Here is an 11,820-nt window from a genome sequence, read left to right on the forward strand (position 1 = left end):
TGTTTACATTGTCTACGCATTGTTGACACGTAAACGTAAACTATCGTTTTTTACGCGTAGACGCACATCTCTGCGTTGAAGTTTGTTCAACACACAAACTGCTAAAGCCTGTGCTGCCTTTCGAGCAGTACTGCGAACTATAGAGTATGTTTAATATAGGGAATTTCAGTTCAATTTTTGCCTCTTTGTTGTTATTAATTATTAATACTTTTAAAAGGAGTAAAGGTACTGGGTTTGTTATTTACTTCTTTCATTTGCATAAAACGGGACGAATACTACTTTTTTCCATCTACTGACGGGACAGCCGGGACACGCCCCTAAAATAGGACTGTCCCGGTCAAAACGGGGCGTATGGTCGCCCTACGATAGCGACATTTTTTTTTTCCGATTGGAGACTTTTTTCGGTACCTCACAGAGCCGCAGCTATGGGCGAGCAAGCAAAGCACGTGCCCCGGGCGCGTGGTTGGAGGGGCGCCTAAAAGAGAGGTTATATATTAGTACTTTTCCTGGCGGTATTTAATACTTTTCATCAGAGTGTGAAATCATGAAATCAAAGTGAGAGGAGACTGGAGGAGTGGAGAAAGAGAGAAGAAAACGCTCGCACTTTTACACTTCAAAGTAAATTAAGTCTTATTTATTTTTTCTGTCACCCTCCTCCCCCTCCTCTAAGTTCTACTGTCAAAGTATATAGCTAAAAACACTCCCAGGCCAGAACCACATCTACCTTGGAAATTTGATCGAGATCGGTCGGGTGGTTCAAGAGATTAAGAAAAAATGAAATGAAACCTTTGAGTTTTACGTCCCACGGTTATGCCGGTTAAGCTAAAGGAGACGGTGATGATGAGCAATGAACGAAATGGTGGAATGAAAAAGTGGGAGGAAACGGGAGTGTGTGGGAGTGTTTTTAGAGAACCCCGAGGAAACCCACGCACACGGTGTTTGTCCACCACAAAGTTCATTTGGCGGGGGCTGGGATCGAACCCGGGACCCTAAGCACAGAGGTGAACGCTCTACCACTGAGCCACCGCGGCCCTAAGAGATTATGAATCACAAACATAGTCACTTTCGTATTTTGTAATGTATATATATATATATATATATATATATATATATATAGCATCACTGACTGATAACTAAAATGCTTGGATTGTATATATAAAGGTAATAGTTAAGAACAGCTACTTCTCATCTCCCGTGCACGAGGATACATCTTACTGTTGCACTACCTAAACACCCTAAGTACAAGGGCAAGAACTCAGTCTATTACCTACTTTTTAACATCCTAGATAGTCAATGAATAATGCCTGAAAGTATGGCGTTTCTCGTCCTTCCCTAAATGGGAAGTACGGCTCCTTAACTATAACCTATATAAAAGTCGCCCCCTGCCCGGACTCGGAATCGAACAATTGCATCTGTAAAGCAGTGCGGAGTTGATTTTAACGTTCTTTTCAGCAGCAATGCGGTATGAGACGTGGACCTACAGATTAACGTGGAATCCGAACCACATAAGCTCCGGCTGGGAATCGAACCCGGGTGTCCCACGCCAAAGGCGTGTACACTAATCACTTAGCCACGAGGGAACTCATCTGTAAGGCAGTGTAAGCAAAAAAAAAAAAACACTGGATGTTTGCGCAACTGAGGATCAAAACATTCTCAATGGAGTATGAGAAATAGTAAACGTCAATCAAAGTGTACTTTTGCTTATTCATTACTTCGTTAATACTTAATTCCTTCTAGAAATAGTGAAACAATACTATGAAGAAACACTAATTAAACTAATAACTATTACATAGTATTTCTTACCACACCACGAAAGTAATATACCGTTTTTACCAGCCATAGAATTTGAACCTAGTACTATACTGCATTAGTCATGCCGTAACGAAAGGTGAAATTCAAACCCCTGGCACTCGTAGCTGTTGAAACTGTTGTAGCTATATCACGCGGCCTGCGTTGGTACTCCTCAACATAAATACGTCACAGCCCAAAGCCAGGAAACATCACAGACAGAAGACAGGGGCACAAGCAGTGCCTGACACTTCACGAACTCAAACCCGCCAAGATTCAACTCAACATGACCTTCAATTACGTTCTAGAAACCAAACCAATGCTAAGGCACAAACTCACCAACTTCCTATATGAAAACACAAGAAAAAAAATTCTAACGTTTTGGTTCCAAAGTGATGACATAACAATGATACTAAAAAAGGTTTTAATTCTCAGTAACCTAAACACTGATTAACTAGGGGACATAACAAGCAAAAATAAATAAATAAATAAATAAAAATAAAATAAAATAAAATTAAAAAAATAAAAACTTGACAAGTAAGCTCTCCCTGACTACTTTATTTTTAAAAATTTCCGTGAGGCTGTAAAATACGTCAATATCTTCGTAAAATATATATATTTCAATGTAAACAAGTTCTTTTAACAAAAGAAAGCTCTGTAGTAGAGCGCTTACCTCTGACCCGTTAGGTCCCTGGTTCGATTCCTGCTCCCGACAGATAGGCTTTTGGTGAACACTGTAGGTGTGGTTATTCTTAAGACTTTCCAGTTTCCTTACTTTTTCTTGATTCCACCATTATCATGTATCTCATCGTCACCTTCTCACTTACATTTATGTACAATCATGGGGCGCCCTAAAAGCCAAAAAAAAAAAATGCTTGCAAATATCCTAGTAAAAATGAGTTTTCTAGACTACCCAAGTAGCCCCGCGTAGCGTAGTCGCTAACGCTCTCGCCTTCGGTGCGAACGGTTCCGGTTTCCATCCCGGTGGGGGAACTCGGTCAAAAAAGTATCAAAAGATTTTAAGTCCAGCCATCCTGAATGAGGTTTCCTTGGGTTTTCCTCATTCACAGCAGCCAAATGCTGGAGTGGTACCTAACATATAGGTCCCATGCCGTTTTCTTCCTTCCCCAATCCTTTCTTCCCTTCCTTTCCCCGGATAGTGTGCTCACCGAGGGAAGTCATCCCTCATGTGTGACGGGCTAACAAGGCCATTGATGCCGAAAGCCCAGAAATCTAAATCCTAAATCTTCACTACAGAAGGAGATTTTCGCGCTTGAAACGGTTTCTTAGCAATTATGATAAGCAGTCCTGTAGTAACTCTGCACCAAGTACTAAATCGTCACATATAAAACGGAATGAATAAACACATAACATTCATTTTCTTACCTTGAAACGCAAAATGTTTCAAAACATTAATATTCAAAGATTTCTCAAACTTCAGATTCACCCATTCCATTAACGAGTTACAATAGTAAGAATTGTAGTCATAAACTCTATTACTTACTTAGTACTATATTAAAGCAAGTTACACTAAAAGAATATATAATTAATGGAATATTTAACTAAAGTAATAGTTAACTATTGTACTTACCCAGGCTTTTGTTTCCTTCCTCTCTTCTTTTCCGTTTGTAAACAACCTCGTTTCGCAAGCAAAAGACGGTAGTTCAATGACGTCAGCCATTTCGAAAGAAAGAGTGTCTATAGGCGGTCTGGATCTCACACACAGATGGACGTATATAACATATAGCTGAAGTATTTAACATACGTATACGTATGTAAAATACAGAAGATTGTTAGATGTCAGACATCCTGCAGAGACATGATGTAATATCTAAGCGGGTAAAAGGCAGTACCTGTGTAGTATATGGATAAAGTACGCTCCGTACAGATTTCCTTAGTAAACATAACGAATCCTTGTATTTGTACAATATACCGCTGTCCGGATAATGGATTTTTCTCAGTGTATTGAGTTTGGAAATGTTGATTCAGAAATCTGGCAATAGCTATGACCCAACTAGACACCAAAAGATGGCAAGTGGCAAACACTGTCCTAGAAATAATGAATGTAATACCTCCACATATATTGCTTTTTCTGAAAATTAGAGATTACTGAATGCAATGTGATTATTAGAGATGCAAGGGCTCGAAAAAAACGGCTTTTTTGAAAAAAAAATCGTTTTTTCTGCTTCGCTTTTGTGCTTAGCAAATTTTGTGTTTTTTTTTTTTCAAAATTGTGCTTTCATTTGATAAAGCAGACTTTGTTTCGTTTTTCTACAACACAAAGCTCATTTAATTAGTGGTTGATGTACATAATAATAAAAAATCTCTAAAATAAACCATGAATTTCATTTTTTTAAATTCTTAACATATTTACATTATGAATTTCAAAGGATTAACCAATATATACAGGGTGTTTCAAAACAACACCGACAACGTTTGGGAGGTGATTCTTGACACCAAGATAAGACAAAAAGTATACACCAACCTGGGTGCACAAATGCTTCCTTTCGGATTTATAGGCTGCCAAAAACTTGAAGAAATGAAATTTGATGTTCTATAGCTCCAAAACTATGGGACCTACCGTAGTCGGGTCAAGACTTCACTTAGAAGCTAGTATGTGCACTATCCAAAAATGCATGTTCCAGAATCTTAAGGTACTCACGCAACAATTTTTATAGAGCCAGTATGGCTACTGGCATATAATTTAATGTACTCACCAACTATTTTTATAAAAATCGTTGCGGAAGTACTGCAGGATTCTGAAACATGGATATTAGGATAGGGCACATATTAATAGCTAAATGAAGTCTTGACCCGACTACGGTAGGTCCGATAGTATTAGAGCTATGGACGTTTATTTTTTTTTCATGTTTTCGGCAGCCTATAACTCCGAAAAGAAGCATTTGTGCACCCAGGTTGGTCTATACTTTTCGTCTTATCTTGGTGTCAGGAATCACCTCCCAAACGTTGTCAGTGATGTTTTGAAACATTCTGTATAATAGTTTTTTAACGTCTTATATACAAAAGTGAGTACTTTTTTTTTAAAATATATATATATATATATATATATATATATATATATATATATATATACACAAATAACTAGCAAAATTGTATGTAGTATTTTTACTTCAAAATATCACACACCCTCCTTTTGAAACAAAATAAAATAAAACATGACAGAAATGCATTTATATAATACTCTTAAAGGCTGCACATCAAGAGCTTAATTTCTGGTGGTTCTGTACATTCTTGAAATTTTTCAGTTGAGTTTTTATTGTCATATACATTGTATGAATATTTCGAACAAATTTTTCATTGATTGGTAACATACGTAATAATCTGTTACCACCTATCAGGTGCTTCGAATTTGCAAAATCGAAGTTCCGAATTTTGTAATGCACTGACTGTTCCTTAAGCTTGTTCAGAATCGGGAAAGTACCGAATTTTCTGTTCATGAATCATATGCGTAGTAGACTGTTCATCTGAGCTTGTTTCCCTAGGCTCTAGAATACTTAACCACTATCACGGTTTACCCAGTCCTGATGGTTTCTGAATTTTTAACAAAAGGAATTCAACGTATCCTTACGATTTTTTTTTTTTTCAAAAAAGAAAAACTATGAAATACATTTAAGAAGAGTGGAAAGAACCAATCACTGTTCCAATTCACAAGAAAGGAGGCAAAATTGATTGTAATAATTATCGAGGCATTTCTCTTAACATTCTATTAACAAGATTGATTCCATACGCAGATGAAATTATTGGAGATTATCAGTGTAGATATAGGCGAAATCGATAAAGTATCGACCAGATATTTATCATTCGACAAATACTAGAAAAGAAATCGGAATATATTACCCTACCCAATACATCAACTGTTTATTGGTTTAGAAAGGCTTACGACTCGGTTAGGAGGGAAACATTGTACAACATTCTTACAGAATTTGGAATATAGAAAAAGCTAGTTTGATAATTTAAATATGTTTAAATTAATCCCAGGGTAAAATCCGAGTAGAAAAATGTGAGCTTCCACATCGAGAATAGTGTGAAACAAGCAGATTCGTTATCGCCATTATAATTCAGCTTTGTTCCGGAGTACGCTATAAGGAAAATCAAAGATAATAACCAGGGCCTAGCGCTGAATATTATCACCAGGTTATGGCGTATGTTGATGTAAATCTAATAGGAGATGATAGGAGAACAATAGAAAGAAATGCAGAGGCCTTATTAAACGCTTGCAGTGACACTGATTTAGAAGCAAATGCAGAGAAAACAAAACACATGTAAGTTCACCAGGATCGTAATACGGCAAATAATGAATACGTTGAAACATCAAATAATAATTTCGACAAAGTGGACACCTTCAAATATCTGGGATCAATATTACCAGACCAAAGTCATATCCACGAAGAAATTAAATGTCGACTGAAATCAGATAATTCGTGTTATTATTCAATTCAAAATATTTTGTCGTCGTGAATTATGTCGAGGAATTGAAAGCTTGAAATATATAAAATGATAATCATGCCTGTTGTGCTTTATTGTTGTGAAACATGGTCGCTTACACTGAGGGAAGAACGCAGACTGAAAATACTTGACAATAAAATCCTGAGACGAATATTGGGACCCAAGAGGAACGGGAATGGGAAATGGCGGACTTCATAACGAGGAACTACATAATTTATACGGTATACCAAACATCGTTAGGGTCATCTAGTCTAGGAGGCTTAGGTGGGCAGGTCATGTAGCCAGAAGGGAAGAAGGTAGGAACGTTTTCAAATTCTTAACTGGAAGACCAATCGGAAAACGTCCATTAGGAAAACATAGGCGCAGATGGGAGGACAATATTAAGATGGATCTCGGAGAAGTAGGAATACAGTGTAGAAACTGGATCGAATTGGGTAAGGATAGAAGTCAATGGAGAGCTTTTGTAAACGCGGTATTGAACCTTTGGATTCCATAAGCCGTAGGGCTAAACAAAACTGCACAACAAACATGAGTAAGTGGCTAGCTTTTGCGCTTCTGTCGGGAAGTCAGGGATTCTACCCATCATTCGACCATTTTGACAAAAGTTTTTCTTAATTCCATCTGTGAATGTAGAGATAGTGCGTGTAATGTGAGTCCTGGCCGACTTCCTTTCTTATCGTTTTAAAATCGTTGTTATTACTAATTACCAGCAGTGACGGATTTGCGAAGGGGTTAGGGTGGGGATGTTTTTTGAATTGAAGCCTGTACCCCGAAATTACGGAATTTCTAAAACAAACTAAATATTAGTTATGCCTTTACTCATAAACTTCAAGCTCTCCTCAAATAAAAAGTTAGGAATTTTTGAAAAATTAAACATTAATAAGAAAAAAACCTTCTAAAATACTTTTCTAAATCCGCCACTGATTATCAGTATAAAATGGTCTTCAAGTTGTATTCGGAAGATTATTGCTGAATATACAAACGAAACGAAATATTTGTTATGCCTGTACTCAACAAACTTCAAGCTCCTCCCAAGTAAAAATTATGAATTTTTAGGAAAACTTAACATTAATCATAGAATCACCTCCCAAAATACCTTTCTAAATCCGCTCCTGATTATTTGTATAAATTTGTGTTTTGAGTTGTATCCGGAAGATTATTGTTAAATCATTGCACAGCTATAGTATAAAAGAAATGTGCAACTACGATCTGACGGATATATTGAAAAACGTAAGTTTAACTATGTGCTAGAAGGTATACTAAGCTCGAAAAAAATAAACACGGATGACTAAAAATGAGATGATCTACAGAGGAAAACAGACGTCGGTAACTCAGAAGTTAAAGTTTAATAGCCTCTAAAATTGCCCTCAAGTACTACACGCTTTGTTTACTTTAATTCATAAAACATGTGCTCCATCCATGATAATGGTGAATTCCAGGGCGAAATATGGCATTTAGGTCATGAAATCTTATTAAACTATAGAGTATACTATAATAAAGCTACTTAGATAGAAAAAATCATGAAAGTGAAAAAAAAAGCCAAAATTTCCAAAATTTTCGTTTTTTTTTTTTTTTTTTTTAATTTATGTGCAAAAAGCCATCGATTCAAAACAGCCGGCTGTTTTGCAACTCCAGTGATTATGATTACTTTTCTTCAACAATAACAATGTGAGGTACTCATATGAAATTTTCAGTAAAATTCAGTTATGTTGATTCATTTACGGATTTATTTGTGCTTACGTTCCTTCGAGATCTACAGTTTAAAGTTAAATTTGAGGCAAAATAATGCATCAAATGCCTTCTCACTGGAATCGAACCCTGAAGATTGTACTTCAAAGTCATAAGCATAAATGAAATGAAATGAAATCTTTAAGTTTTACGTCCCACGGTTATGCCGGTTAGGCTAAAGGAGACGGTGATAATGAGAGATGAGTGAAAATGGTGGAATGAAGAAAGTGGGAGGAAACGGGAGAACCCCGAGAAAACCCACGAGCACGGTGTTTGTCCACCACAAAGTTCACATGGCGGGGGCTGGGATCGAACCCGGGACCCCAAGCACCAGAGGTGAACGCTCTACCACTGAGAAGTCATAAGCATAGTCACTGAACTAGGGAGAGGAATATTTATCAGTGTAGCAATTTAAAACATTCACAATAGTGCCTTTCAAGTTATGCTGAATGTGAAAAATAATTAGTATAATATTCACGTGACCAGATAATTACAACCGGAAACAAACAATTTCTCGATAAATCACTTCAAGAAAATTAACGAAAATCAAATTATTTGACGCAGGTCTTATTCATAATTCAAATACAATATTAAAATTCTTATATTTTTCTTAGTATTTATTTAGGAGGAAACTTTACATCTTATGTATTAAGTTCATATTCATTCTCTATACTCTGGAAATGAAAGAATTGTTCTTTAATCTGTCTCATACACGAGCATTTTCCATAAAATTTACGTTGCAGTCTTGTTCTTTTAAGGACACGTGTTACATTCTCTAGCTGCCCTTTAAAGATCTATCGTGCTATTGGTGGTTACAAAATGTTGCTGTGATTGGTGCTGTCAATTCGAATTATTGCATTGTTTTCGACGCATTTCCTTTACGGTTATTTCTCCTTTAACGTCTAAATAACAGTCCCAGAAAGAACTATCACTTTTATGTCTGGCGTCATACTTTTGTGAGCAAACTTTCTGGTCTGCTATTATGAATCCCCCCTCTTCGTCTTTCGCATGCTTGCTCTCTCTCTCTGTCTGTCTTTTTTTCCTTTTTGTTTCTTCTATCTATCTCTCTACCTCATAATATAGATCGTTGCTAACTGTTATAACACACAAGCTGCGAGGAACGGTTGTGAAAAAGAACATCGAACTGTTTTCAACATCTAACATAAATTTGTTCTTTTGCCAAAGCAGTACGCATGTTCCTCATAAGAACTCTTCGTAGCAAAGGAGAATGCAATCGCACTTTTCCTGTTAAAGAAATGTATTTTTACTCACTAGATTATATTGCTAGACGCACTGAAGAGTCATAAGACTCAGAGGTAGGAACATCACAAACCTGATATTGTGAAATTAATGCACGTGCTTCTTCTTCTGTATTTTCTTCAAAATACTATTATTGAGAAACAACTATGTAACACTAGGATTCATTAATCTACACCGTAAAAATATATACTCTGTCTCGCTTACATTTTTTTTTTTTTTTTTACCATTTTCGTAAAATGCATAAATAAACGACAATGACTTAAATTGTAGTTAACAGACGACAGCAAAATTGAATATACAAAAGCATTAAATACAGTTATATATATATATATATATATATATATATATATATATATATATATATATATATATTATAATGTTCCGGAAGTAAACTGACAAACGTTGCACACACATTTCTCACATGAAAACAACAGAACATGCTATTTTGCAGTTTGCTGATATGTACCTACTTAAAGACATATAAGCAGTGTTAGGCAATTTAGTGATATTGGCGTCAGTTTGGCTACACTGCGATCATCAACAAACAAACGCAGTCAATGTATGCCTTACATCAAAAGAAGAAAAAAAAGTTTATACTTATCACAGCAAAGAGCGAAATCAACTTTTTCCTTGTCTTGATTTGAGGAACGTGTGTGCTAAATTTGTCAGTTTCCCGGAACACCCTATAGGATATCCCAGACCATCCGTCCACCCTTTCTAAAATCTATACCAAAATAAGAAAACATTCTTAGTAGTAAACGAAACATACTGGATCGATTCGTTATACACATTTTCAATTTCCGTCTCCTACCTTTTTTTAACAGATTTTTAATCTACGCCGAAAAATCAGAATGATTGTTCGATGCATTTCTTGGAAACAGTCGTTTTCAACCGCAAAATGTCCTCCGAAGTTTAATAGTCTGCCTAGGGTGTTACACGATGACATAGACTGTGATGTTATTGAGATAACCCGAATACGTCAACGAGGTTGTGTTCATTGTAAATACTAGTAAAACTGAAGACTTCCGGCTTTACTGGAAATGTTACACCCGAACCGGGTGTTGCAAAATTGAGCGGCAAGGTAGTCTTTCTGAATAAAACGTACAGGGTTAATAAAACGTTAACAATTAATAAAACGTTAATACACCTGTAGCACATGAACGGGTTGGCGTTCACACTTAGTTCATGGTAAATGTTGTTCGGGTGGATAATTGACCATACTGCACGACATAGTTGCCATGGCGCCATCTTGAAAGACGTCATATTGGATCCAAATTCGGATTTTTAAACAGAAAGGGGATCCAGTGGGTATCATTTGACACGGGCTCAATCTCAGGGTAGCAGTGGTGCAGTCTGTTTACACCTACCGTTATTGGTTAAGAAGTTATTGTCTCACAAAAGGTGAAAATTTGACACTACAGAATGTTTTTCTCTGTTGTTCCAGGTGATGTAAGATGTCGCTAACAATCCCAGAACGAATCGAGATCGAGGAGCAGAGTGGTGGACGATCTGACAGGGTGATTGCGGACGAGTTTAATGCATCTCATCCAGAGAGGGAGAACATCTGACACGTTGCAGTGTTCAAATTATTGAAGAAGTTCCATGAGACGGGCTCGGTGCACGACAAGGATCGATCTGGACGCCAACGGACCGCTATTGCCGACGACAAGGCGACAGAAGAGTTAGCTGTTGTTAAAAGACCAAAACACCGTTCTCCTCGTATGGCATCCACAACAGGAATCAGTCAGCGATCAGTGCTATGGGTTATGTATGCAAACAAGTGGCACCCATACAAGCTGCACAACCAGCAGCGGTTAACAGGATGATCCAGACAGGCGAGTGTAGTTTGCTGAATGGGCCATAGAAAGGTGTGGGGAGCATCCCAGGTTCCCACAACGTGTTGTTTTCAGTGAAGAGGCATTATCTTTCTGTCCACGGAGAGGTATAAACAAAATCACAGATACTAGAGTGGCAAAAACCCAGATTGGAGCCAAGACAGCAAAGAGGTGGGTGGGGAAAAGGTAGTGGTGTGGTGTGAAATCTGGGGACGCGCATTATTGGACCTATTTCATCCACGGAACTCTAACTGGTGAGAAATAACGTGATCTGCTCGAGGATGATGTATTCCCCGCTCTCTTGAATAAGCACGGTTATTTCCCATCCCCATTTCTAGCAAGACGGGGCTCCACCTGACGATGTGTTATGTTCACGCCAATGGCTCAATAGACAATTTCTGGGACATTGGATAATGCGACAGGGACCGATAGAGTGGCAACCACGACTCCCTGATTTTACGCCGCTGCACCTATTCTTCTGGGGCCATCTAAAGAACCTGGTTTTTCAAGAACCCGTTCACGATATCCACAATCTGATAAACAGAATTAATTCTGCAATTCGGTGATACCGTTAACCCTGACATGCTGTTGCGAGTCCATGGTGATTGGCAGATGCGTCTTTCAGTGTGTCCTGTTCAAGGACAGCACATAGAACACATGTTGTAATGCCATTTTTTTCTTTTTACTATTTCTGATAAAATAACTTCTGAATCAATAATGGTAGGTGAAAATGGACTGCACC

The 11,820-nt window shown here is 37.4% G+C and overlaps 1 long non-coding RNA gene across 1 annotated transcript in view; it reads left to right on the forward strand.

The window, feature by feature from the left end:
• The window catches only part of LOC145688343 (uncharacterized), a 427,613-nt gene extending 416,438 nt beyond the window's left edge, over window positions 1-11,175 (forward strand). The window contains exon 3 of the long non-coding RNA XR_014131879.1: window positions 10,688-11,175. This is a non-coding gene — a long non-coding RNA (uncharacterized LOC145688343). The remainder of the gene's footprint in view (window positions 1-10,687) is intronic.
• Window positions 11,176-11,820: the final 645 nt, after the last annotated feature.

This window comes from Thermobia domestica, chromosome 6 (genome assembly GCF_964235325.1).
Source record: "Thermobia domestica chromosome 6, izTheDome1.hap1.1, whole genome shotgun sequence".
NCBI lineage: Eukaryota > Metazoa > Arthropoda > Insecta > Zygentoma > Lepismatidae > Thermobia > Thermobia domestica.